This window comes from Pleurodeles waltl, unplaced genomic scaffold, assembly GCF_031143425.1.
Source record: "Pleurodeles waltl isolate 20211129_DDA unplaced genomic scaffold, aPleWal1.hap1.20221129 scaffold_390, whole genome shotgun sequence".
In the NCBI taxonomy this organism is placed as follows: Eukaryota; Metazoa; Chordata; class Amphibia; order Caudata; family Salamandridae; genus Pleurodeles; species Pleurodeles waltl.
The window spans coordinates 48,313-72,525 of record NW_027150098.1 but is presented as its reverse complement, the minus strand read 5'-3'; the positions used below and the strand labels follow the sequence as shown (position 1 = coordinate 72,525).

At 48.7% G+C, this 24,213-nt stretch overlaps 7 non-coding genes across 7 annotated transcripts; all 7 read left to right on the top strand.

The window, feature by feature from the left end:
• The first annotated feature begins 3,121 nt into the window (after positions 1-3,121).
• On the top strand, positions 3,122-3,233 carry TRNAL-CAA (transfer RNA leucine (anticodon CAA)). Its single transcript has 2 exons — positions 3,122-3,159; positions 3,188-3,233. It is a non-coding gene; the product is annotated as a tRNA-Leu (tRNA).
• A 3,091-nt stretch (positions 3,234-6,324) lies between these two features.
• TRNAV-CAC (transfer RNA valine (anticodon CAC)) lies at positions 6,325-6,397 on the top strand. The gene has a single exon. It is a non-coding gene; the product is annotated as a tRNA-Val (tRNA).
• Positions 6,398-6,703: 306 nt separating this feature from the next.
• Positions 6,704-6,815, top strand: TRNAL-CAA (transfer RNA leucine (anticodon CAA)). The gene is made up of 2 exons: positions 6,704-6,741; positions 6,770-6,815. It is a non-coding gene; the product is annotated as a tRNA-Leu (tRNA).
• A 3,081-nt stretch (positions 6,816-9,896) lies between these two features.
• Positions 9,897-9,969, top strand: TRNAV-CAC (transfer RNA valine (anticodon CAC)). The gene has a single exon. It is a non-coding gene; the product is annotated as a tRNA-Val (tRNA).
• A 3,889-nt stretch (positions 9,970-13,858) lies between these two features.
• TRNAL-CAA (transfer RNA leucine (anticodon CAA)) lies at positions 13,859-13,970 on the top strand. Its single transcript has 2 exons — positions 13,859-13,896; positions 13,925-13,970. It is a non-coding gene; the product is annotated as a tRNA-Leu (tRNA).
• A 3,467-nt stretch (positions 13,971-17,437) lies between these two features.
• TRNAL-CAA (transfer RNA leucine (anticodon CAA)) lies at positions 17,438-17,549 on the top strand. The gene is made up of 2 exons: positions 17,438-17,475; positions 17,504-17,549. It is a non-coding gene; the product is annotated as a tRNA-Leu (tRNA).
• Positions 17,550-20,640: 3,091 nt separating this feature from the next.
• On the top strand, positions 20,641-20,713 carry TRNAV-CAC (transfer RNA valine (anticodon CAC)). The gene has a single exon. It is a non-coding gene; the product is annotated as a tRNA-Val (tRNA).
• The last annotated feature ends 3,500 nt before the right edge of the window (positions 20,714-24,213 follow it).

Genomic DNA, 24,213 nt, shown 5'->3' with positions numbered 1-24,213 from the left:
AATGGTGCCTCCTCGTGACTTGCAATTTACATGAAGAAGACAGAGAGGCAGCTGGGAGTAGGCAGTACCCATGAACCCCTGAACACTGTCTTGCGACTAGCACACAATTCTGAAATGAGGCGGGGGAAAGGAGGTGATTTCCCCATCAAGGGCCATTCCGGGAAATCAGCCACCCTGCGTCTCCCAGGTGAGTGTTTCAGGCCTATGAGCCACTAATATAAATCTCGCCTGATCGAGCGATGATCGAGCAAGTGTGCTTGAATCCAAGAGGCATGCTCCTCTGGCTCAAGAGCTAGCAGGCCCTTCAGTGCTTCTGGTTGGGAAGTCTAAGGTGCAAGGGTCCATGACTTGCAGCGGGTTACAACTACCAGAAAGGGTCTGCTTTTCACATCAGTGCCCTAGTTCAGCTCACTGGCACAGGGCATTTTGACTACCTCTTGCCTTGCTAGAGACAAACAAAAAATCCTTGACAGAAAACATCAATTGCTATGGCACGCTTAGAGAGAGAGAGCCTCCAAATGGCCCTGCTTTTCGGAAAGACGCTTCAGAAGATGTTTCAAATGACTATGCAGCGGCAGTCTAGTTGGTATAGGGGTATGATTCTCGCTTCGGGTGTGAGAGGACCTCGGTTCAAATCCCAGACAAACCCCTACCTTTATAGGTTCAGTCTGTGTTTTAAACAGGAGTATTTATGCTTTTCACTCTTGTAAGATGTCATGTTGCAATGCAATACATGCTTTATACTGGCGTCGAGACGGTTCAGCATCATGAAGGTATGCGAGATTTCTTTGCAACTGCTTTTCTGTGCTGGAGCAGCAGTGCTCGTAGGAACATTAAATGCACAGTGCTTCTCCATGGTAATTTCGGGTCCAGTTCTGAAATCACCTCTTGGAATGAAAGTGATCCCAGTTCCTTTCTTCCAAGGGAAGAGATCGTGTTCCGGAAGGCTCAGCTTTGAGCGTCATGAACATTGGCCCTCATCCTTGCATCCCAGTCCAATGCATAGCCACATAAAGCAAGCAGGTGTGTCTGTTTCCATAGTGTGGTGGTTCCAGTACAATGCATAGCCACATGAAGCAAGCCGGCAAGTGTGTCTGTTTGTCTAGTGTAGTGGTTATCATGCGCACCTCACATGCGAAAGGTCCCTGGTTCGAGACGCTGGGCTTTTTCACAGTATTTGCATTTCCTGCCTCACCTGACAGGCAAGCTGAGATAAAAGAGACTGTGTCTATCCCTCACCATCGTGAGGTACTACGCTCCTGGGGCATCTGTCACAGCTCACCAAGAGGAGTTGCGCCAGCTTACGGCAGTCAGTTGCTCACTGTTTGACCTTTGCAATGAAGCCTGAGCCTACAGCATTCAAGCCAGCCAAGGAAGGAAGGTACGAGAGCGAAAATAGCTTTCCTGCCCTCACCAAGAACACACACCTTGAGCAAATAAAGTGCCAGACTTACAAGGCCCTATCGCCACCGGAGCATCACTTTTAGTGACGCCCCGGTGGCACTATGCACTGCGCGGTATTTACAAGATGGCGTTCAGCCACTTTTTGTGGCTTAACACCACCTTGTAAATACGGCCCCTTAGCACGCAGCGCGTTCCCTGGAAGGGGCGTGCAATGGGTGTTGTTGGGAGAGTGCCACAGCAACACCATAGCATTTTGATACTGCTCCAGATTTAGGAGTTGGCGTAAATCTGCGTCAGCACCAAAATCCAACGCCATCCCAGGGGTGTCGTTAGAGTGGCGCACTGAGGAGAAATGTTTTCATTTCTCCTTGTTTTTGCTCTTTCTATGTGTGATGCATTCTGCAGCACACATAGAAGTAAGAGCAAATCACCATTGAAGATTTTTTTTTTGGGCAGGAAGGTGTCCCTTCCTGCACAAAAACAATTTCCCCCTCAACGCAGTCATCCTTGTACCATGGTGCAAGAACGGCTGCGTTGGCGCTCAGCAGCTAATTTAGAGCTGGCGCAGGGGGAAGCACAGGGGTGCGCTGTATTCTACTAAATACGGCGCTTCCCTGCATTTTGAAAATGACGGCGCGTGGGGCTTGCAAATTTGGCACAGCGTCACGCTTAGTCATTTTCTTGTAAATCTGGGCCAAAATGTCTAAAGGATAGAGGCTTTTTATGTCATGTTCGATGAAGACCATGCAAATGACTCTAGTCGTACTGCAGAAGAGAGCACCATGTGCAGTTTCTTGCTTTGGGATGTAGTCTCCCACTCTCTGTCACCAACCCTCCGAGCAGGGTCGGAGCCGTTGCATTTCTGTGCCCAGGCTCGTTGGTCTAGGGGTATGATTCTCGCTTAGGGTGCGAGAGGTCCCAGGTTCAAATCCCGGACAAGCCCATTTTAGCGGAAAACAATCAAATCCTGCTCAAAATACACAACCCCTCAATATTTCTCATTCCACTCGAAGCATTGTTGCGCAAAACATATTTTTTGCCTCAGGCGAAAAATGGATTACAATGCCTTGGCTTCCTTCCTGCTTGCTCTCAGTGCGCCCTGTGTGATGATTTCACAGGCTCACCTTCATGGCATTTAGGTATCAGATATTTGTCTGTCTCTGCCCGCAGCTGTGGGATTTTTCAGGACGTCTGAGTGTATGCATGCTGGCTGACACCGCTGCAATTTTCACACTTATCCCTCGCATTCCGAGCAACTGCTGATAAAGTATAGAGGAAATCGTGCGAACATATGAGGGGAACTGTGCTCCTTCAGTCAAACCAGCAAGCTTGTTTCTGTTGTGTAGTGGTTATCACGTTCGCCTCACACGCGAAAGGTCCCCGGTTCGAGACCGGACAGAAACACTTGGCAGCAGCAGCTTTTGTGTTTGCTCCCTAAAACCTCAGTCTCTCTCAATGCACACTTAGACAGAAATGACCTTTAAAAACTTGTGACCTGTGTAAAACGTGCTTTACTATTGCAGGACGCTAAAAAGTTATCTGCATCCCTCGGAGTCGTGCATGTGCATTGTTTCTTGTTTCTTGTTCTGTTTTTTTTTTTTTTTCTTGGCCATGTTATATTGTGGGGCCTTTAAAGCTGTGACTTTGATAGGAACATTGCAAGCGGCAAAATCAACAAGTGCAGACTGAAGAGTCCGACCTGCACACTGTTTTGGCTGTCAGGATGGCCGAGTGGTCTAAGGCGCCAGACTCAAGAGAGCTTGATCTTCAGTGAAGCTGAGCCTTCTGGTCTCTTCATGGAGGCGTGGGTTCAAATCCCACTTCTGACAGGTGTATTTTCTTCCCTTAAATCTTGCTCTGCTTGCAGAGCCAGCTCCTCACACCACTATCTTTGGAAGCTGCTGTGGCATGTGAGGAGAAATCCACCAACCCATCGGCTGGGCCCTCAATCAAAATTCTGTGTATTACTGGAAGGGACGTCTCAGGCACACCTTCTGTTAGAGCTGCACTTTATGACAGTAACTACCATGCTGGTTTCTACTTAAGCAGTTGATTCTATCGTTTGAAGTGAGGCTCTCCTGCCACCTTTTGGGCAAAGAAGACACTGCCCCTGCAACAACACAGGCAGACAAGCTCAAACTAGGTTTCTTGGTTAGGTGGGCGGAGCATATTGGCAATGGTGCCTCCTCGTGACTTGCAATTTACATGAAGAAGACAGAGAGGCAGCTGGGAGTAGGCAGTACCCATGAACCCCTGAACACTGTCTTGCGACTAGCACACAATTCTGAAATGAGGCGGGGGAAAGGAGGTGATTTCCCCATCAAGGGCCATTCCGGGAAATCAGCCACCCTGCGTCTCCCAGGTGAGTGTTTCAGGCCTATGAGCCACTAATATAAATCTCGCCTGATCGAGCCTCATCGAGCGCTGATCGAGCAAGTGTGCTTGAATCCAAGAGGCATGCTCCTCTGGCTCAAGAGCTAGCAGGCCCTTCAGTGCTTCTGGTTGGGAAGTCTAAGGTGCAAGGGTCCATGACTTGCAGCGGGTTACAACTACCAGAAAGGGTCTGCTTTTCACATCAGTGCCCTAGTTCAGCTCACTGGCACAGGGCATTTTGACTACCTCTTGCCTTGCTAGAGACAAACAAAAAATCCTTGACAGAAAACATCAATTGCTATGGCACGCTTAGAGAGAGAGAGCCTCCAAATGGCCCTGCTTTTCGGAAAGACGCTTCAGAAGATGTTTCAAATGATTATGCAGCGGCAGTCTAGTTGGTATAGGGGTATGATTCTCGCTTCGGGTGTGAGAGGACCTCGGTTCAAATCCCAGACAAACCCCTACCTTTATAGGTTCAGTCTGTGTTTTAAACAGGAGTATTTCTGCTTTTCACTCTTGTAAGATGTCATGTTGCAATGCAATACATGCTTTATACTGGCGTCGAGACGGTTCAGCATCATGAAGGTATGCGAGATTTCTTTGCAACTGCTTTTCTGTGCTGGAGCAGCAGTGCTCGTAGGAACATTAAATGCACAGTGCTTCTCCATGGTAATTTCGGGTCCAGTTCTGAAATCACCTCTTGGAATGAAAGTGATCCCAGTTCCTTTCTTCCAAGGGAAGAGATCGTGTTCCGGAAGGCTCAGCTTTGAGCGTCATGAACATTGGCCCTCATCCTTGCATCCCAGTCCAATGCATAGCCACATAAAGCAAGCAGGTGTGTCTGTTTCCATAGTGTGGTGGTTCCAGTACAATGCATAGCCACATGAAGCAAGCCGGCAAGTGTGTCTGTTTGTCTAGTGTAGTGGTTATCATGCGCACCTCACATGCGAAAGGTCCCTGGTTCGAGACGCTGGGCTTTTTCACAGTATTTGCATTTCCTGCCTCACCTGACAGGCAAGCTGAGATAAAAGAGACTGTGTCTATCCCTCACCATCGTGAGGTACTACGCTCCTGGGGCATCTGTCACAGCTCACCAAGAGGAGTTGCGCCAGCTTACGGCAGTCAGTTGCTCACTGTTTGACCTTTGCAATGAAGCCTGAGCCTACAGCATTCAAGCCAGCCAAGGAAGGAAGGTACGAGAGCAAAAATAGCTTTCCTGCCCTCACCAAGAACACACACCTTGAGCAAATAAAGTGCCAGACTTACAAGGTCCTATCGCCACCGGAGCATCACTTTTAGTGACGCCCCCGTGGCACTATGCACTGCGCGGTATTTACAAGATGGCGTTCAGCCACTTTTTGTGGCTTAACACCACCTTGTAAATACGGCCCCTTAGCACGCAGCGCGTTCCCTGGAAGGGGCGTGCAATGGGTGTTGTTGGGAGTGTGCCACAGCAACACCATAGCATTTTGATGCTGCTCCAGATTTAGGAGTTGGCGTAAATCTGCGTCAGCACCAAAATCCAACGCCATCCCAGGGGTGTCGTTAGAGTGGCGCACTGAGGAGAAATGTTTTCATTTCTCCTTGTTTTTGCTCTTTCTATGTGTGATGCATTCTGCAGCACACATAGAAGTAAGAGCAAATCACCATTGAAGATTTTTTTTTTGGGCAGGAAGGTGTCCCTTCCTGCACAAAAACAATTTCCCCCTCAACGCAGTCATCCTTGTACCATGGTGCAAGAACGGCTGCGTTGGCGCTCAGCAGCTAATATAGAGCTGGCGCAGGGGGAAGCACAGGGGTGCGCTGTATTCTACTAAATACGGCGCTTCCCTGCATTTTGAAAATGACGGCGCGTGGGGCTTGCAAATTTGGCACAGCGTCGCGCTTAGTCATTTTCTTGTAAATCTGGGCCAAAATGTCTAAAGGATAGAGGCTTTTTATGTCATGTTCGATGAAGACCATGCAAATGACTCTAGTCGTACTGCAGAAGAGAGCACCATGTGCAGTTTCTTGCTTTGGGATGTAGTCTCCCACTCTCTGTCACCAACCCTCCGAGCAGGGTCGGAGCCGTTGCATTTCTGTGCCCAGGCTCGTTGGTCTAGGGCTATGATTCTCGCTTAGGGTGCGAGAGGTCCCAGATTCAAATCCCGGACGAGCCCATTTTAGCGGAAAACAATCAAATCCTGCTCAAAATACACAACCCCTCAACATTTCTCATTCCACTCGAAGCATTGTTGCGCAAAACATATTTTTTGCCTCAGGCGAAAAATGGATTACAATGCCTTGGCTTCCTTCCTGCTTGCTCTCAGTGCGCCCTGTGTGATGATTTCACAGGCTCTCCTTCCTGGCATTTAGGCATCAGATATTTGTCTGTCTCTGCCCGCAACTGTGGGATTTTTCAGGACGTCTGAGTGTATGCATGCTGGCTGACACCGCTGCAATTTTCACACTTACCCCTCGCATTCCGAGCAACTGCTGATAAAGTATAGAGGAAATCGTGCAAACATATGAGGGGAACTGTGCTCCTTCAGTCAAACCAGCAAGCTTGTTTCTGTAGTGTAGTGGTTATCATGTTCGCCTCACACGCGAAAGGTCCCCGGTTCGAGACCGGGCAGAAACCCTTGGCAGCAGCAGCTTTTGTGTTTGCTCCCTAAAACCTCAGTCTCTCTCAATGCACACTTAGACAGAAATGACCTTTAAAAACTTGTGACCTGTGTAAAACGTGCTTTACTATTGCAGGACGCTAAAAAGTTATCTGCATCCCTCGGTGGTCGTGCATGTGCATTGTTTCTTGTTCTGTTTTTTTTTTTTTTTCTTGGCCATGTTATATTGTGGGGCCTTTAAAGCTGTGATTTGATAGGAACATTGCAAGCGGCAAAATCAACAAGTGCAGACTGAAGAGTCCGACCTGCACACTGTTTTGGCTGTCAGGATGGCCGAGTGGTCTAAGGCGCCAGACTCAAGAGAGCTTGATCTTCAGTGAAGCTGAACCTTCTGGTCTCTTCATGGAGGCGTGGGTTCAAATCCCACTTCTGACAGGTGTATTTTCTTCCCTTAAATCTTGCTCTGCTTGCAGAGCCAGCTCCTCACACCACTATCTTTGGAAGCTGCTGTGGCATGTGAGGAGAAATCCACCAACCCATCGGCTGGGCCCTCAATCAAAATTCTGTGTATTACTGGAAGGGGCGTCTCAGGCACACCTTCTGTTAGAGCTGCACTTTATGACAGTAACTACCATGCTGGTTTCTACTTAAGCAGTTGATTCTATTGTTTGAAGTGAGGCTCTCCTGCCACCTTTTGGGCAAAGAAGACACTGCCCCTGCAACAACACAGGCAGACAAGCTCAAACTAGGTTTCTTGGTTAGGTGGGCGGAGCATATTGGCAATGGTGCCTCCTCGTGACTTGCAATTTACATGAAGAAGACAGAGAGGCAGCTGGGAGTAGGCAGTACCCATGAACCCCTGAACACTGTCTTGCGACTAGCACACAATTCTGAAATGAGGCGGGGGAAAGGAGGTGATTTCCCCATCAAGGGCCATTCCGGGAAATCAGCCACCCTGCGTCTCCCAGGTGAGTGTTTCAGGCCTATGAGCCACTAATATAAATCTCGCCTGATCGAGCGATGATCGAGCAAGTGTGCTTGAATCCAAGAGGCATGCTCCTCTGGCTCAAGAGCTAGCAGGCCCTTCAGTGCTTCTGGTTGGGAAGTCTAAGGTGCAAGGGTCCATGACTTGCAGCGGGTTACAACTACCAGAAAGGGTCTGCTTTTCACATCAGTGCCCTAGTTCAGCTCACTGGCACAGGGCATTTTGACTACCTCTTGCCTTGCTAGAGACAAACAAAAAATCCTTGACAGAAAACATCAATTGCTATGGCACGCTTAGAGAGAGAGAGCCTCCAAATGGCCCTGCTTTTCGGAAAGACGCTTCAGAAGATGTTTCAAATGATTATGCAGCGGCAGTCTAGTTGGTATAGGGGTATGATTCTCGCTTCGGGTGTGAGAGGACCTCGGTTCAAATCCCAGACAAACCCCTACCTTTATAGGTTCAGTCTGTGTTTTAAACAGGAGTATTTCTGCTTTTCACTCTTGTAAGATGTCATGTTGCAATGCAATACATGCTTTATACTGGCGTCGAGACGGTTCAGCATCATGAAGGTATGCAAGATTTCTTTGCAACTGCTTTTCTGTGCTGGAGCAGCAGTGCTCGTAGGAACATTAAATGCACAGTGCTTCTCCATGGTAATTTCGGGTCCAGTTCTGAAATCACCTCTTGGAATGAAAGTGATCCCAGTTCCTTTCTTCCAAGGGAAGAGATCGTGTTCCGGAAGGCTCAGCTTTGAGCGTCATGAACATTGGCCCTCATCCTTGCATCCCAGTCCAATGCATAGCCACATAAAGCAAGCAGGTGTGTCTGTTTCCATAGTGTGGTGGTTCCAGTACAATGCATAGCCACATGAAGCAAGCCGGCAAGTGTGTCTGTTTGTCTAGTGTAGTGGTTATCATGCGCACCTCACATGCGAAAGGTCCCTGGTTCGAGACGCTGGGCTTTTTCACAGTATTTGCATTTCCTGCCTCACCTGACAGGCAAGCTGAGATAAAAGAGACTGTGTCTATCCCTCACCATCGTGAGGTACTACGCTCCTGGGGCATCTGTCACAGCTCACCAAGAGGAGTTGCGCCAGCTTACGGCAGTCAGTTGCTCACTGTTTGACCTTTGCAATGAAGCCTGAGCCTACAGCATTCAAGCCAGCCAAGGAAGGAAGGTACGAGAGCGAAAATAGCTTTCCTGCCCTCACCAAGAACACACACCTTGAGCAAATAAAGTGCCAGACTTACAAGGCCCTATCGCCACCGGAGCATCACTTTTAGTGACGCCCCGGTGGCACTATGCACTGCGCGGTATTTACAAGATGGCGTTCAGCCACTTTTTGTGGCTTAACACCACCTTGTAAATACGGCCCCTTAGCACGCAGCGCGTTCCCTGGAAGGGGCGTGCAATGGGTGTTGTTGGGAGAGTGCCACAGCAACACCATAGCATTTTGATACTGCTCCAGATTTAGGAGTTGGCGTAAATCTGCGTCAGCACCAAAATCCAACGCCATCCCAGGGGTGTCGTTAGAGTGGCGCACTGAGGAGAAATGTTTTCATTTCTCCTTGTTTTTGCTCTTTCTATGTGTGATGCATTCTGCAGCACACATAGAAGTAAGAGCAAATCACCATTGAAGATTTTTTTTTTGGGCAGGAAGGTGTCCCTTCCTGCACAAAAACAATTTCCCCCTCAACGCAGTCATCCTTGTACCATGGTGCAAGAACGGCTGCGTTGGCGCTCAGCAGCTAATTTAGAGCTGGCGCAGGGGGAAGCACAGGGGTGCGCTGTATTCTACTAAATACGGCGCTTCCCTGCATTTTGAAAATGACGGCGCGTGGGGCTTGCAAATTTGGCACAGCGTCGCGCTTAGTCATTTTCTTGTAAATCTGGGCCAAAATGTCTAAAGGATAGAGGCTTTTTATGTCATGTTCGATGAAGACCATGCAAATGACTCTAGTCGTACTGCAGAAGAGAGCACCATGTGCAGTTTCTTGCTTTGGGATGTAGTCTCCCACTCTCTGTCACCAACCCTCCGAGCAGGGTCGGAGCCGTTGCATTTCTGTGCCCAGGCTCGTTGGTCTAGGGGTATGATTCTCGCTTAGGGTGCGAGAGGTCCCAGGTTCAAATCCCGGACAAGCCCATTTTAGCGGAAAACAATCAAATCCTGCTCAAAATACACAACCCCTCAACATTTCTCATTCCACTCGAAGCATTGTTGCGCAAAACATATTTTTTGCCTCAGGCGAAAAATGGATTACAATGCCTTGGCTTCCTTCCTGCTTGCTCTCAGTGCGCCCTGTGTGATGATTTCACAGGCTCTCCTTCCTGGCATTTAGGCATCAGATATTTGTCTGTCTCTGCCCGCAGCTGTGGGATTTTTCAGGACGTCTGAGTGTATGCATGCTGGCTGACACCGCTGCAATTTTCACACTTACCCCTCGCATTCCAAGCAACTGCTGATAAAGTATAGAGGAAATCGTGCAAACATATGAGGGGAACTGTGCTCCTTCAGTCAAACCAGCAAGCTTGTTTCTGTAGTGTAGTGGTTATCACGTTCGCCTCACACGCGAAAGGTCCCCGGTTCGAGACCGGGCAGAAACACTTGGCAGCAGCAGCTTTTGTGTTTGCTCCCTAAAACCTCAGTCTCTCTCAATGCACACTTAGACAGAAATGCCCTTTAAAAACTTGTGACCTGTGTAAAACGTGCTTTACTATTGCAGGACGCTAAAAAGTTATCTGCATCCCTCGGTGGTCGTGCATGTGCATTGTTTCTTGTTCTGTTTTTTTTTTTTTTTCTTGGCCATGTTATATTGTGGGGCCTTTAAAGCTGTGACTTTGATAGGAACATTGCAAGCGGCAAAATCAACAAGTGCAGACTGAAGAGTCCGACCTGCACACTGTTTTGGCTGTCAGGATGGCCGAGTGGTCTAAGGCGCCAGACTCAAGAGAGCTTGATCTTCAGTGAAGCTGAGCCTTCTGGTCTCTTCATGGAGGCTGGGTTCAAATCCCACTTCTGACAGGTGTATTTTCTTCCCTTAAATCTTGCTCTGCTTGCAGAGCCAGCTCCTCACACCACTATCTTTGGAAGCTGCTGTGGCATGTGAGGAGAAATCCACCAACCCATCGGCTGGGCCCTCAATCAAAATTCTGTGTATTACTGGAAGGGGCGTCTCAGGCACACCTTCTGTTAGAGCTGCACTTTATGACAGTAACTACCATGCTGGTTTCTACTTAAGCAGTTGATTCTATCGTTTGAAGTGAGGCTCTCCTGCCACCTTTTGGGCAAAGAAGACACTGCCCCTGCAACAACACAGGCAGACAAGCTCAAACTAGGTTTCTTGGTTAGGTGGGCGGAGCATATTGGCAATGGTGCCTCCTCGTGACTTGCAATTTACATGAAGAAGACAGAGAGGCAGCTGGGAGTAGGCAGTACCCATGAACCCCTGAACACTGTCTTGCGACTAGCACACAATTCTGAAATGAGGCGGGGGAAAGGAGGTGATTTCCCCATCAAGGGCCATTCCGGGAAATCAGCCACCCTGCGTCTCCCAGGTGAGTGTTTCAGGCCTATGAGCCACTAATATAAATCTCGCCTGATCGAGCCTAATCGAGCGCTGATCGAGCAAGTGTGCTTGAATCCAAGAGGCATGCTCCTCTGGCTCAAGAGCTAGCAGGCCCTTCAGTGCTTCTGGTTGGGAAGTCTAAGGTGCAAGGGTCCATGACTTGCAGCGGGTTACAACTACCAGAAAGGGTCTGCTTTTCACATCAGTGCCCTAGTTCAGCTCACTGGCACAGGGCATTTTGACTACCTCTTGCCTTGCTAGAGACAAACAAAAAATCCTTGACAGAAAACATCAATTGCTATGGCACGCTTAGAGAGAGAGAGCCTCCAAATGGCCCTGCTTTTCGGAAAGACGCTTCAGAAGATGTTTCAAATGACTATGCAGCGGCAGTCTAGTTGGTATAGGGGTATGATTCTCGCTTCGGGTGTGAGAGGACCTCGGTTCAAATCCCAGACAAACCCCTACCTTTATAGGTTCAGTCTGTGTTTTAAACAGGAGTATTTATGCTTTTCACTCTTGTAAGATGTCATGTTGCAATGCAATACATGCTTTATACTGGCGTCGAGACGGTTCAGCATCATGAAGGTATGCGAGATTTCTTTGCAACTGCTTTTCTGTGCTGGAGCAGCAGTGCTCGTAGGAACATTAAATGCACAGTGCTTCTCCATGGTAATTTCGGGTCCAGTTCTGAAATCACCTCTTGGAATGAAAGTGATCCCAGTTCCTTTCTTCCAAGGGAAGAGATCGTGTTCCGGAAGGCTCAGCTTTGAGCGTCATGAACATTGGCCCTCATCCTTGCATCCCAGTCCAATGCATAGCCACATAAAGCAAGCAGGTGTGTCTGTTTCCATAGTGTGGTGGTTCCAGTACAATGCATAGCCACATGAAGCAAGCCGGCAAGTGTGTCTGTTTGTCTAGTGTAGTGGTTATCATGCGCACCTCACATGCGAAAGGTCCCTGGTTCGAGTCGCTGTGCTTTTTCACAGTATTTGCATTTCCTGCCTCACCTGACAGGCAAGCTGAGATAAAAGAGACTGTGTCTATCCCTCACCATCGTGAGGTACTACGCTCCTGGGGCATCTGTCACAGCTCACCAAGAGGAGTTGCGCCAGCTTACGGCAGTCAGTTGCTCACTGTTTGACCTTTGCAATGAAGCCTGAGCCTACAGCATTCAAGCCAGCCAAGGAAGGAAGGTACGAGAGCGAAAATAGCTTTCCTGCCCTCACCAAGAACACACACCTTGAGCAAATAAAGTGCCAGATTTACAAGGTCCTATCACCACTGGAGCATCACTTTTAGTGACGCCCCGGTGGCACTATGCACTGCGCGGTATTTACAAGATGGCGTTCAGCCACTTTTTGTGGCTTAACACCACCTTGTAAATACGGCCCCTTAGCACGCAGCGCGTTCCCTGGAAGGGGCGTGCAATGGGTGTTGTTGGGAGTGTGCTACAGCAACACCATAGCATTTTGATGCTGCTCCAGATTTAGGAGTTGGCGTAAATCTGCGTCAGCACCAAAATCCAACGCCATCCCAGGGGTGTCGTTAGAGTGGCGCACTGAGGAGAAATGTTTTAATTTCTCCTTGTTTTTGCTCTTTCTATGTGTGATGCATTCTGCAGCACACATAGAAGTAAGAGCAAATCACCATTGAAGATTTTTTTTTTGGGCAGGAAGGTGTCCCTTCCTGCACAAAAACAATTTCCCCCTCAACGCAGTCATCCTTGTACCATGGTGCAAGAACGGCTGCGTTGGCGCTCAGCAGCTAATATAGAGCTGGCGCAGGGGGAAGCACAGGGGTGCGCTGTATTCTACTAAATACGGCGCTTCCCTGCATTTTGAAAATGACGGCGCGTGGGGCTTGCAAATTTGGCACAGCGTCGCGCTTAGTCATTTTCTTGTAAATCTGGGCCAAAATGTCTAAAGGATAGAGGCTTTTTATGTCATGTTCGATGAAGACCATGCAAATGACTCTAGTCGTACTGCAGAAGAGAGCACCATGTGCAGTTTCTTGCTTTGGGATGTAGTCTCCCACTCTCTGTCACCAACCCTCCGAGCAGGGTCGGAGCCGTTGCATTTCTGTGCCCAGGCTCGTTGGTCTAGGGCTATGATTCTCGCTTAGGGTGCGAGAGGTCCCAGATTCAAATCCCGGACGAGCCCATTTTAGCGGAAAACAATCAAATCCTGCTCAAAATACACAACCCCTCAACATTTCTCATTCCACTCGAAGCATTGTTGCGCAAAACATATTTTTTGCCTCAGGCGAAAAATGGATTACAATGCCTTGGCTTCCTTCCTGCTTGCTCTCAGTGCGCCCTGTGTGATGATTTCACAGGCTCTCCTTCCTGGCATTTAGGCATCAGATATTTGTCTGTCTCTGCCCGCAACTGTGGGATTTTTCAGGACGTCTGAGTGTATGCATGCTGGCTGACACCGCTGCAATTTTCACACTTACCCCTCGCATTCCGAGCAACTGCTGATAAAGTATAGAGGAAATCGTGCAAACATATGAGGGGAACTGTGCTCCTTCAGTCAAACCAGCAAGCTTGTTTCTGTAGTGTAGTGGTTATCATGTTCGCCTCACACGCGCAAGGTCCCCGGTTCGAGACCGGGCAGAAACCCTTGGCAGCAGCAGCTTTTGTGTTTGCTCCCTAAAACCTCAGTCTCTCTCAATGCACACTTAGACAGAAATGACCTTTAAAAACTTGTGACCTGTGTAAAACGTGCTTTACTATTGCAGGACGCTAAAAAGTTATCAGCATCCCTCGGTGGTCGTGCATGTGCATTGTTTCTTGTTCTGTTTTTTTTTTTTTTTCTTGGCCATGTTATATTGTGGGGCCTTTAAAGCTGTGACTTTGATAGGAACATTGCAAGCGGCAAAATCAACAAGTGCAGACTGAAGAGTCCGACCTGCGCACTGTTTTGGCTGTCAGGATGGCCGAGTGGTCTAAGGCGCCAGACTCAAGAGAGCTTGATCTTCAGTGAAGCTGAACCTTCTGGTCTCTTCATGGAGGCGTGGGTTCAAATCCCACTTCTGACAGGTGTATTTTCTTCCCTTAAATCTTGCTCTGCTTGCAGAGCCAGCTCCTCACACCACTATCTTTGGAAGCTGCTGTGGCATGTGAGGAGAAATCCACCAACCCATCGGCTGGGCCCTCAATCAAAATTCTGTGTATTACTGGAAGGGGCGTCTCAGGCACACCTTCTGTTAGAGCTGCACTTTATGACAGTAACTACCATGCTGGTTTCTACTTAAGCAGTTGATTCTATTGTTTGAAGTGAGGCTCTCCTGCCACCTTTTGGGCAAAGAAGACACTGCCCCTGCAACAACACAGGCAGACAAGCTCAAACTAGGTTTCTTGGTTAGGTGGGCGGAGCATATTGGCAATGGTGCCTCCTCGTGACTTGCAATTTACATGAAGAAGACAGAGAGGCAGCTGGGAGTAGGCAGTACCCATGAACCCCTGAACACTGTCTTGCGACTAGCACACAATTCTGAAATGAGGCGGGGGAAAGGAGGTGATTTCCCCATCAAGGGCCATTCCGGGAAATCAGCCACCCTGCGTCTCCCAGGTGAGTGTTTCAGGCCTATGAGCCACTAATATAAATCTCGCCTGATCGAGCGATGATCGAGCAAGTGTGCTTGAATCCAAGAGGCATGCTCCTCTGGCTCAAGAGCTAGCAGGCCCTTCAGTGCTTCTGGTTGGGAAGTCTAAGGTGCAAGGGTCCATGACTTGCAGCGGGTTACAACTACCAGAAAGGGTCTGCTTTTCACATCAGTGCCCTAGTTCAGCTCACTGGCACAGGGCATTTTGACTACCTCTTGCCTTGCTAGAGACAAACAAAAAATCCTTGACAGAAAACATCAATTGCTATGGCACGCTTAGAGAGAGAGAGCCTCCAAATGGCCCTGCTTTTCGGAAAGACGCTTCAGAAGATGTTTCAAATGACTATGCAGCGGCAGTCTAGTTGGTATAGGGGTATGATTCTCGCTTCGGGTGTGAGAGGACCTCGGTTCAAATCCCAGACAAACCCCTACCTTTATAGGTTCAGTCTGTGTTTTAAACAGGAGTATTTATGCTTTTCACTCTTGTAAGATGTCATGTTGCAATGCAATACATGCTTTATACTGGCGTCGAGACGGTTCAGCATCATGAAGGTATGCGAGATTTCTTTGCAACTGCTTTTCTGTGCTGGAGCAGCAGTGCTCGTAGGAACATTAAATGCACAGTGCTTCTCCATGGTAATTTCGGGTCCAGTTCTGAAATCACCTCTTGGAATGAAAGTGATCCCAGTTCCTTTCTTCCAAGGGAAGAGATCGTGTTCCGGAAGGCTCAGCTTTGAGCGTCATGAACATTGGCCCTCATCCTTGCATCCCAGTCCAATGCATAGCCACATAAAGCAAGCAGGTGTGTCTGTTTCCATAGTGTGGTGGTTCCAGTACAATGCATAGCCACATGAAGCAAGCCGGCAAGTGTGTCTGTTTGTCTAGTGTAGTGGTTATCATGCGCACCTCACATGCGAAAGGTCCCTGGTTCGAGACGCTGGGCTTTTTCACAGTATTTGCATTTCCTGCCTCACCTGACAGGCAAGCTGAGATAAAAGAGACTGTGTCTATCCCTCACCATCGTGAGGTACTACGCTCCTGGGGCATCTGTCACAGCTCACCAAGAGGAGTTGCGCCAGCTTACGGCAGTCAGTTGCTCACTGTTTGACCTTTGCAATGAAGCCTGAGCCTACAGCATTCAAGCCAGCCAAGGAAGGAAGGTACGAGAGCGAAAATAGCTTTCCTGCCCTCACCAAGAACACACACCTTGAGCAAATAAAGTGCCAGACTTACAAGGCCCTATCGCCACCGGAGCATCACTTTTAGTGACGCCCCGGTGGCACTATGCACTGCGCGGTATTTACAAGATGGCGTTCAGCCACTTTTTGTGGCTTAACACCACCTTGTAAATACGGCCCCTTAGCACGCAGCGCGTTCCCTGGAAGGGGCGTGCAATGGGTGTTGTTGGGAGAGTGCCACAGCAACACCATAGCATTTTGATACTGCTCCAGATTTAGGAGTTGGCGTAAATCTGCGTCAGCACCAAAATCCAACGCCATCCCAGGGGTGTCGTTAGAGTGGCGCACTGAGGAGAAATGTTTTCATTTCTCCTTGTTTTTGCTCTTTCTATGTGTGATGCATTCTGCAGCACACATAGAAGTAAGAGCAAATCACCATTGAAGATTTTTTTTTTGGGCAGGAAGGTGTCCCTTCCTGCACAAAAACAATTTCCCCCTCAACGCAGTCATCCTTGTACCATGGTGCAAGAACGGCTGCGTTGGCGCTCAGCAGCTAATTTAGAGCTGGCGCAGGGGGAAGCACAGGGGTGCGCTGTATTCTACTAAATACGGCGCTTCCCTGCATTTTGAAAATGACGGCGCGTGGGGCTTGCAAATTTGGCACAGCGTCGCGCTTAGTCATTTTCTTGTAAATCTGGGCCAAAATGTCTAAAGGATAGAGGCTTTTTATGTCATGTTCGATGAAGACCATGCAAATGACTCTAGTCGTACTGCAGAAGAGAGCACCATGTGCAGTTTCTTGCTTTGGGATGTAGTCTCCCACTCTCTGTCACCAACCCTCCGAGCAGGGTCGGAGCCGTTGCATTTCTGTGCCCAGGCTCGTTGGTCTAGGGGTATGATTCTCGCTTAGGGTGCGAGAGGTCCCAGGTTCAAATCCCGGACAAGCCCATTTTAGCGGAAAACAATCAAATCCTGCTCAAAATACACAACCCCTCAATATTTCTCATTCCACTCGAAGCATTGTTGCGCAAAACATATTTTTTGCCTCAGGCGAAAAATGGATTACAATGCCTTGGCTTCCTTCCTGCTTGCTCTCAGTGCGCCCTGTGTGATGATTTCACAGGCTCTCCTTCCTGGCATTTAGGCATCAGATATTTGTCTGTCTCTGCCCGCAGCTGTGGGATTTTTCAGGACGTCTGAGTGTATGCATGCTGGCTGACACCGCTGCAATTTTCACACTTACCCCTCGCATTCCGAGCAACTGCTGATAAAGTATAGAGGAAATCGTGCGAACATATGAGGGGAACTGTGCTCCTTCAGTCAAACCAGCAAGCTTGTTTCTGTTGTGTAGTGGTTATCACGTTCGCCTCACACGCGAAAGGTCCCCGGTTCGAGACCGGACAGAAACACTTGGCAGCAGCAGCTTTTGTGTTTGCTCCCTAAAACCTCAGTCTCTCTCAATGCACACTTAGACAGAAATGACCTTTAAAAACTTGTGACCTGTGTAAAACGTGCTTTACTATTGCAGGACGCTAAAAAGTTATCTGCATCCCTCGGAGTCGTGCATGTGCATTGTTTCTTGTTTCTTGTTCTGTTTTTTTTTTTTTTTCTTGGCCATGTTATATTGTGGGGCCTTTAAAGCTGTGACTTTGATAGGAACATTGCAAGCGGCAAAATCAACAAGTGCAGACTGAAGAGTCCGACCTGCACACTGTTTTGGCTGTCAGGATGGCCGAGTGGTCTAAGGCGCCAGACTCAAGAGAGCTTGATCTTCAGTGAAGCTGAGCCTTCTGGTCTCTTCATGGAGGCGTGGGTTCAAATCCCACTTCTGACAGGTGTATTTTCTTCCCTTAAATCTTGCTCTGCTTGCAGAGCCAGCTCCTCACACCACTATCTTTGGAAGCTGCTGTGGCATGTGAGGAGAAATCCACCAACCCATCGGCTGGGCCCTCAATCAAAATTCGGTGTATTACTGGAAGGGACGTCTCAGGCACACCTTCTGTTAGAGCTGCACTTTATGACAGTAACTACCATGCTGGTTTCTACTTAAGCAGTTGATTCTATCGTTTGAAGTGAGGCTCTCCTGCCACCTTTTGGGCAAAGAAGACACTGCCCCTGCAACAACACAGGCAGACAAGCTCAAACTAGGTTTCTTGGTTAGGTGGGCGGAGCATATTGGCAATGGTGCCTCCTCGTGACTTGCAATTTACATGAAGAAGACAGAGAGGCAGCTGGGAGTAGGCAGTACCCATGAACCCCTGAACACTGTCTTGCGACTAGCACACAATTATGAAATGAGGCGGGGGAAAGGAGGTGATTTCCCCATCAAGGGCCATTCCGGGAAATCAGCCACCCTGCGTCTCCCAGGTGAGTGTTTCAGGCCTATGAGCCACTAATATAAATCTCGCCTGATCGAGCCTCATCGAGCGCTGATCGAGCAAGTGTGCTTGAATCCAAGAGGCATGCTCCTCTGGCTCAAGAGCTAGCAGGCCCTTCAGTGCTTCTGGTTGGGAAGTCTAAGGTGCAAGGGTCCATGACTTGCAGCGGGTTACAACTACCAGAAAGGGTCTGCTTTTCACATCAGTGCCCTAGTTCAGCTCACTGGCACAGGGCATTTTGACTACCTCTTGCCTTGCTAGAGACAAACAAAAAATCCTTGACAGAAAACATCAATTGCTATGGCACGCTTAGAGAGAGAGAGCCTCCAAATGGCCCTGCTTTTCGGAAAGACGCTTCAGAAGATGTTTCAAATGATTATGCAGCGGCAGTCTAGTTGGTATAGGGGTATGATTCTCGCTTCGGGTGTGAGAGGACCTCGGTTCAAATCCCAGACAAACCCCTACCTTTATAGGTTCAGTCTGTGTTTTAAACAGGAGTATTTCTGCTTTTCACTCTTGTAAGATGTCATGTTGCAATGCAATACATGCTTTATACTGGCGTCGAGACGGTTCAGCATCATGAAGGTATGCGAGATTTCTTTGCAACTGCTTTTCTGTGCTGGAGCAGCAGTGCTCGTAGGAACATTAAATGCACAGTGCTTCTCCATGGTAATTTCGGGTCCAGTTCTGAAATCACCTCTTGGAATGAAAGTGATCCCAGTTCCTTTCTTCCAAGGGAAGAGATCGTGTTCCGGAAGGCTCAGCTTTGAGCGTCATGAACATTGGCCCTCATCCTTGCATCCCAGTCCAATGCATAGCCACATAAAGCAAGCAGGTGTGTCTGTTTCCATAGTGTGGTGGTTCCAGTACAATGCATAGCCACATGAAGCAAGCCGGCAAGTGTGTCTGTTTGTCTAGTGTAGTGGTTATCATGCGCACCTCACATGCGAAAGGTCCCTGGTTCGAGACGCTGGGCTTTTTCACAGTATTTGCATTTCCTGCCTCACCTGACAGGCAAGCTGAGATAAAAGAGACTGTGTCTATCCCTCACCATCGTGAGGTACTACGCTCCTGGGGCATCTGTCACAGCTCACCAAGAGGAGTTGCGCCAGCTTACGGCAGTCAGTTGCTCACTGTTTGACCTTTGCAATGAAGCCTGAGCCTACAGCATTCAAGCCAGCCAAGGAAGGAAGGTACGAGAGCAAAAATAGCTTTCCTGCCCTCACCAAGAACACACACCTTGAGCAAATAAAGTGCCAGACTTACAAGGTCCTATCGCCACCGGAGCATCACTTTTAGTGACGCCCCCGTGGCACTATGCACTGCGCGGTATTTACAAGATGGCGTTCAGCCACTTTTTGTGGCTTAACACCACCTTGTAAATACGGCCCCTTAGCACGCAGCGCGTTCCCTGGAAGGGGTGTGCAATGGGTGTTGTTGGGAGTGTGCCACAGCAACACCATAGCATTTTGATGCTGCTCCAGATTTAGGAGTTGGCGTAAATCTGCGTCAGCACCAAAATCCAACGCCATCCCAGGGGTGTCGTTAGAGTGGCGCACTGAGGAGAAATGTTTTCATTTCTCCTTGGTTTTGCTCTTTCTATGTGTGATGCATTCTGCAGCACACATAGAAGTAAGAGCAAATCACCATTGAAGATTTTTTTTTTGGGCAGGAAGGTGTCCCTTCCTGCACAAAAACAATTTCCCCCTCAACGCAGTCATCCTTGTACCATGGTGCAAGAACGGCTGCGTTGGCGCTCAGCAGCTAATATAGAGCTGGCGCAGGGGGAAGCACAGGGGTGCGCTGTATTCTACTAAATACGGCGCTTCCCTGCATTTTGAAAATGACGGCGCGTGGGGCTTGCAAATTTGGCACAGCGTCGCGCTTAGTCATTTTCTTGTAAATCTGGGCCAAAATGTCTAAAGGATAGAGGCTTTTTATGTCATGTTCGATGAAGACCATGCAAATGACTCTAGTCGTACTGCAGAAGAGAGCACCATGTGCAGTTTCTTGCTTTGGGATGTAGTCTCCCACTCTCTGTCACCAACCCTCCGAGCAGGGTCGGAGCCGTTGCATTTCTGTGCCCAGGCTCGTTGGTCTAGGGCTATGATTCTCGCTTAGGGTGCGAGAGGTCCCAGATTCAAATCCCGGACGAGCCCATTTTAGCGGAAAACAATCAAATCCTGCTCAAAATACACAACCCCTCAACATTTCTCATTCCACTCGAAGCATTGTTGCGCAAAACATATTTTTTGCCTCAGGCGAAAAATGGATTACAATGCCTTGGCTTCCTTCCTGCTTGCTCTCAGTGCGCCCTGTGTGATGATTTCACAGGCTCTCCTTCCTGGCATTTAGGCATCAGATATTTGTCTGTCTCTGCCCGCAACTGTGGGATTTTTCAGGACGTCTGAGTGTATGCATGCTGGCTGACACCGCTGCAATTTTCACACTTACCCCTCGCATTCCGAGCAACTGCTGATAAAGTATAGAGGAAATCGTGCAAACATATGAGGGGAACTGTGCTCCTTCAGTCAAACCAGCAAGCTTGTTTCTGTAGTGTAGTGGTTATCATGTTCGCCTCACACGCGAAAGGTCCCCGGTTCGAGACCGGGCAGAAACCCTTGGCAGCAGCAGCTTTTGTGTTTGCTCCCTAAAACCTCAGTCTCTCTCAATGCACACTTAGACAGAAATGACCTTTAAAAACTTGTGACCTGTGTAAAACGTGCTTTACTATTGCAGGACGCTAAAAAGTTATCTGCATCCCTCGGTGGTCGTGCATGTGCATTGTTTCTTGTTCTGTTTTTTTTTTTTTTTCTTGGCCATGTTATATTGTGGGGCCTTTAAAGCTGTGACTTTGATAGGAACATTGCAAGCGGCAAAATCAACAAGTGCAGACTGAAGAGTCCGACCTGCACACTGTTTTGGCTGTCAGGATGGCCGAGTGGTCTAAGGCGCGAGACTCAAGAGAGCTTGATCTTCAGTGAAGCTGAACCTTCTGGTCTCTTCATGGAGGCGTGGGTTCAAATCCCACTTCTGACAGGTGTATTTTCTTCCCTTAAATCTTGCTCTGCTTGCAGAGCCAGCTCCTCACACCACTATCTTTGGAAGCTGCTGTGGCATGTGAGGAGAAATCCACCAACCCATCGGCTGGGCCCTCAATCAAAATTCTGTGTATTACTGGAAGGGGCGTCTCAGGCACACCTTCTGTTAGAGCTGCACTTTATGACAGTAACTACCATGCTGGTTTCTACTTAAGCAGTTGATTCTATTGTTTGAAGTGAGGCTCTCCTGCCACCTTTTGGGCAAAGAAGACACTGCCCCTGCAACAACACAGGCAGACAAGCTCAAACTAGGTTTCTTGGTTAGGTGGGCGGAGCATATTGGCAATGGTGCCTCCTCGTGACTTGCAATTTACATGAAGAAGACAGAGAGGCAGCTGGGAGTAGGCAGTACCCATGAACCCCTGAACACTGTCTTGCGACTAGCACACAATTCTGAAATGAGGCGGGGGAAAGGAGGTGATTTCCCCATCAAGGGCCATTCCGGGAAATCAGCCACCCTGCGTCTCCCAGGTGAGTGTTTCAGGCCTATGAGCCACTAATATAAATCTCGCCTGATCGAGCGATGATCGAGCAAGTGTGCTTGAATCCAAGAGGCATGCTCCTCTGGCTCAAGAGCTAGCTGGCCCTTCAGTGCTTCTGGTTGGGAAGTCTAAGGTGCAAGGGTCCATGACTTGCAGCGGGTTACAACTACCAGAAAGGGTCTGCTTTTCACATCAGTGCCCTAGTTCAGCTCACTGGCACAGGGCATTTTGACTACCTCTTGCCTTGCTAGAGACAAACAAAAAATCCTTGACAGAAAACATCAATTGCTATGGCACGCTTAGAGAGAGAGAGCCTCCAAATGGCCCTGCTTTTCGGAAAGACGCTTCAGAAGATGTTTCAAATGACTATGCAGCGGCAGTCTAGTTGGTATAGGGGTATGATTCTCGCTTCGGGTGTGAGAGGACCTCGGTTCAAATCCCAGACAAACCCCTACCTTTATAGGTTCAGTCTGTGTTTTAAACAGGAGTATTTATGCTTTTCACTCTTGTAAGATGTCATGTTGCAATGCAATACATGCTTTATACTGGCGTCGAGACGGTTCAGCATCATGAAGGTATGCGAGATTTCTTTGCAACTGCTTTTCTGTGCTGGAGCAGCAGTGCTCGTAGGAACATTAAATGCACAGTGCTTCTCCATGGTAATTTCGGGTCCAGTTCTGAAATCACCTCTTGGAATGAAAGTGATCCCAGTTCCTTTCTTCCAAGGGAAGAGATCGTGTTCCGGAAGGCTCAGCTTTGAGCGTCATGAACATTGGCCCTCATCCTTGCATCCCAGTCCAATGCATAGCCACATAAAGCAAGCAGGTGTGTCTGTTTCCATAGTGTGGTGGTTCCAGTACAATGCATAGCCACATGAAGCAAGCCGGCAAGTGTGTCTGTTTGTCTAGTGTAGTGGTTATCATGCGCACCTCACATGCGAAAGGTCCCTGGTTCGAGACGCTGGGCTTTTTCACAGTATTTGCATTTCCTGCCTCACCTGACAGGCAAGCTGAGATAAAAGAGACTGTGTCTATCCCTCACCATCGTGAGGTACTACGCTCCTGGGGCATCTGTCACAGCTCACCAAGAGGAGTTGCGCCAGCTTACGGCAGTCAGTTGCTCACTGTTTGACCTTTGCAATGAAGCCTGAGCCTACAGCACTCAAGCCAGCCAAGGAAGGAAGGTACGAGAGCGAAAATAGCTTTCCTGCCCTCACCAAGAACACACACCTTGAGCAAATAAAGTGCCAGACTTACAAGGCCCTATCGCCACCGGAGCATCACTTTTAGTGACGCCCCGGTGGCACTATGCACTGCGCGGTATTTACAAGATGGCGTTCAGCCACTTTTTGTGGCTTAACACCACCTTGTAAATACGGCCCCTTAGCACGCAGCGCGTTCCCTGGAAGGGGCGTGCAATGGGTGTTGTTGGGAGAGTGCCACAGCAACACCATAGCATTTTGATACTGCTCCAGATTTAGGAGTTGGCGTAAATCTGCGTCAGCACCAAAATCCAACGCCATCCCAGGGGTGTCGTTAGAGTGGCGCACTGAGGAGAAATGTTTTCATTTCTCCTTGTTTTTGCTCTTTCTATGTGTGATGCATTCTGCAGCACACATAGAAGTAAGAGCAAATCACCATTGAAGATTTTTTTTTTGGGCAGGAAGGTGTCCCTTCCTGCACAAAAACAATTTCCCCCTCAACGCAGTCATCCTTGTACCATGGTGCAAGAACGGCTGCGTTGGCGCTCAGCAGCTAATTTAGAGCTGGCGCAGGGGGAAGCACAGGGGTGCGCTGTATTCTACTAAATACGGCGCTTCCCTGCATTTTGAAAATGACGGCGCGTGGGGCTTGCAAATTTGGCACAGCGTCGCGCTTAGTCATTTTCTTGTAAATCTGGGCCAAAACGTCTAAAGGATAGAGGCTTTTTATGTCATGTTCGATGAAGACCATGCAAATGACTCTAGTCGTACTGCAGAAGAGAGCACCATGTGCAGTTTCTTGCTTTGGGATGTAGTCTCCCACTCTCTGTCACCAACCCTCCGAGCAGGGTCGGAGCCGTTGCATTTCTGTGCCCAGACTCGTTGGTCTAGGGGTATGATTCTCGCTTAGGGTGCGAGAGGTCCCAGGTTCAAATCCCGGACAAGCCCATTTTACCGGAAAACAATCAAATCCTGCTCAAAATACACAACCCCTCAATATTTCTCATTCCACTCGAAGCATTGTTGCGCAAAACATATTTTTTGCCTCAGGCGAAAAATGGATTACAATGCCTTGGCTTCCTTCCTGCTTGCTCTCAGTGCGCCCTGTGTGATGATTTCACAGGCTCTCCTTCCTGGCATTTAGGCATCAGATATTTGTCTGTCTCTGCCCGCAGCTGTGGGATTTTTCAGGACGTCTGAGTGTATGCATGCTGGCTGACACCGCTGCAATTTTCACACTTACCCCTCGCATTCCGAGCAACTGCTGATAAAGTATAGAGGAAATCGTGCGAACATATGAGGGGAACTGTGCTCCTTCAGTCAAACCAGCAAGCTT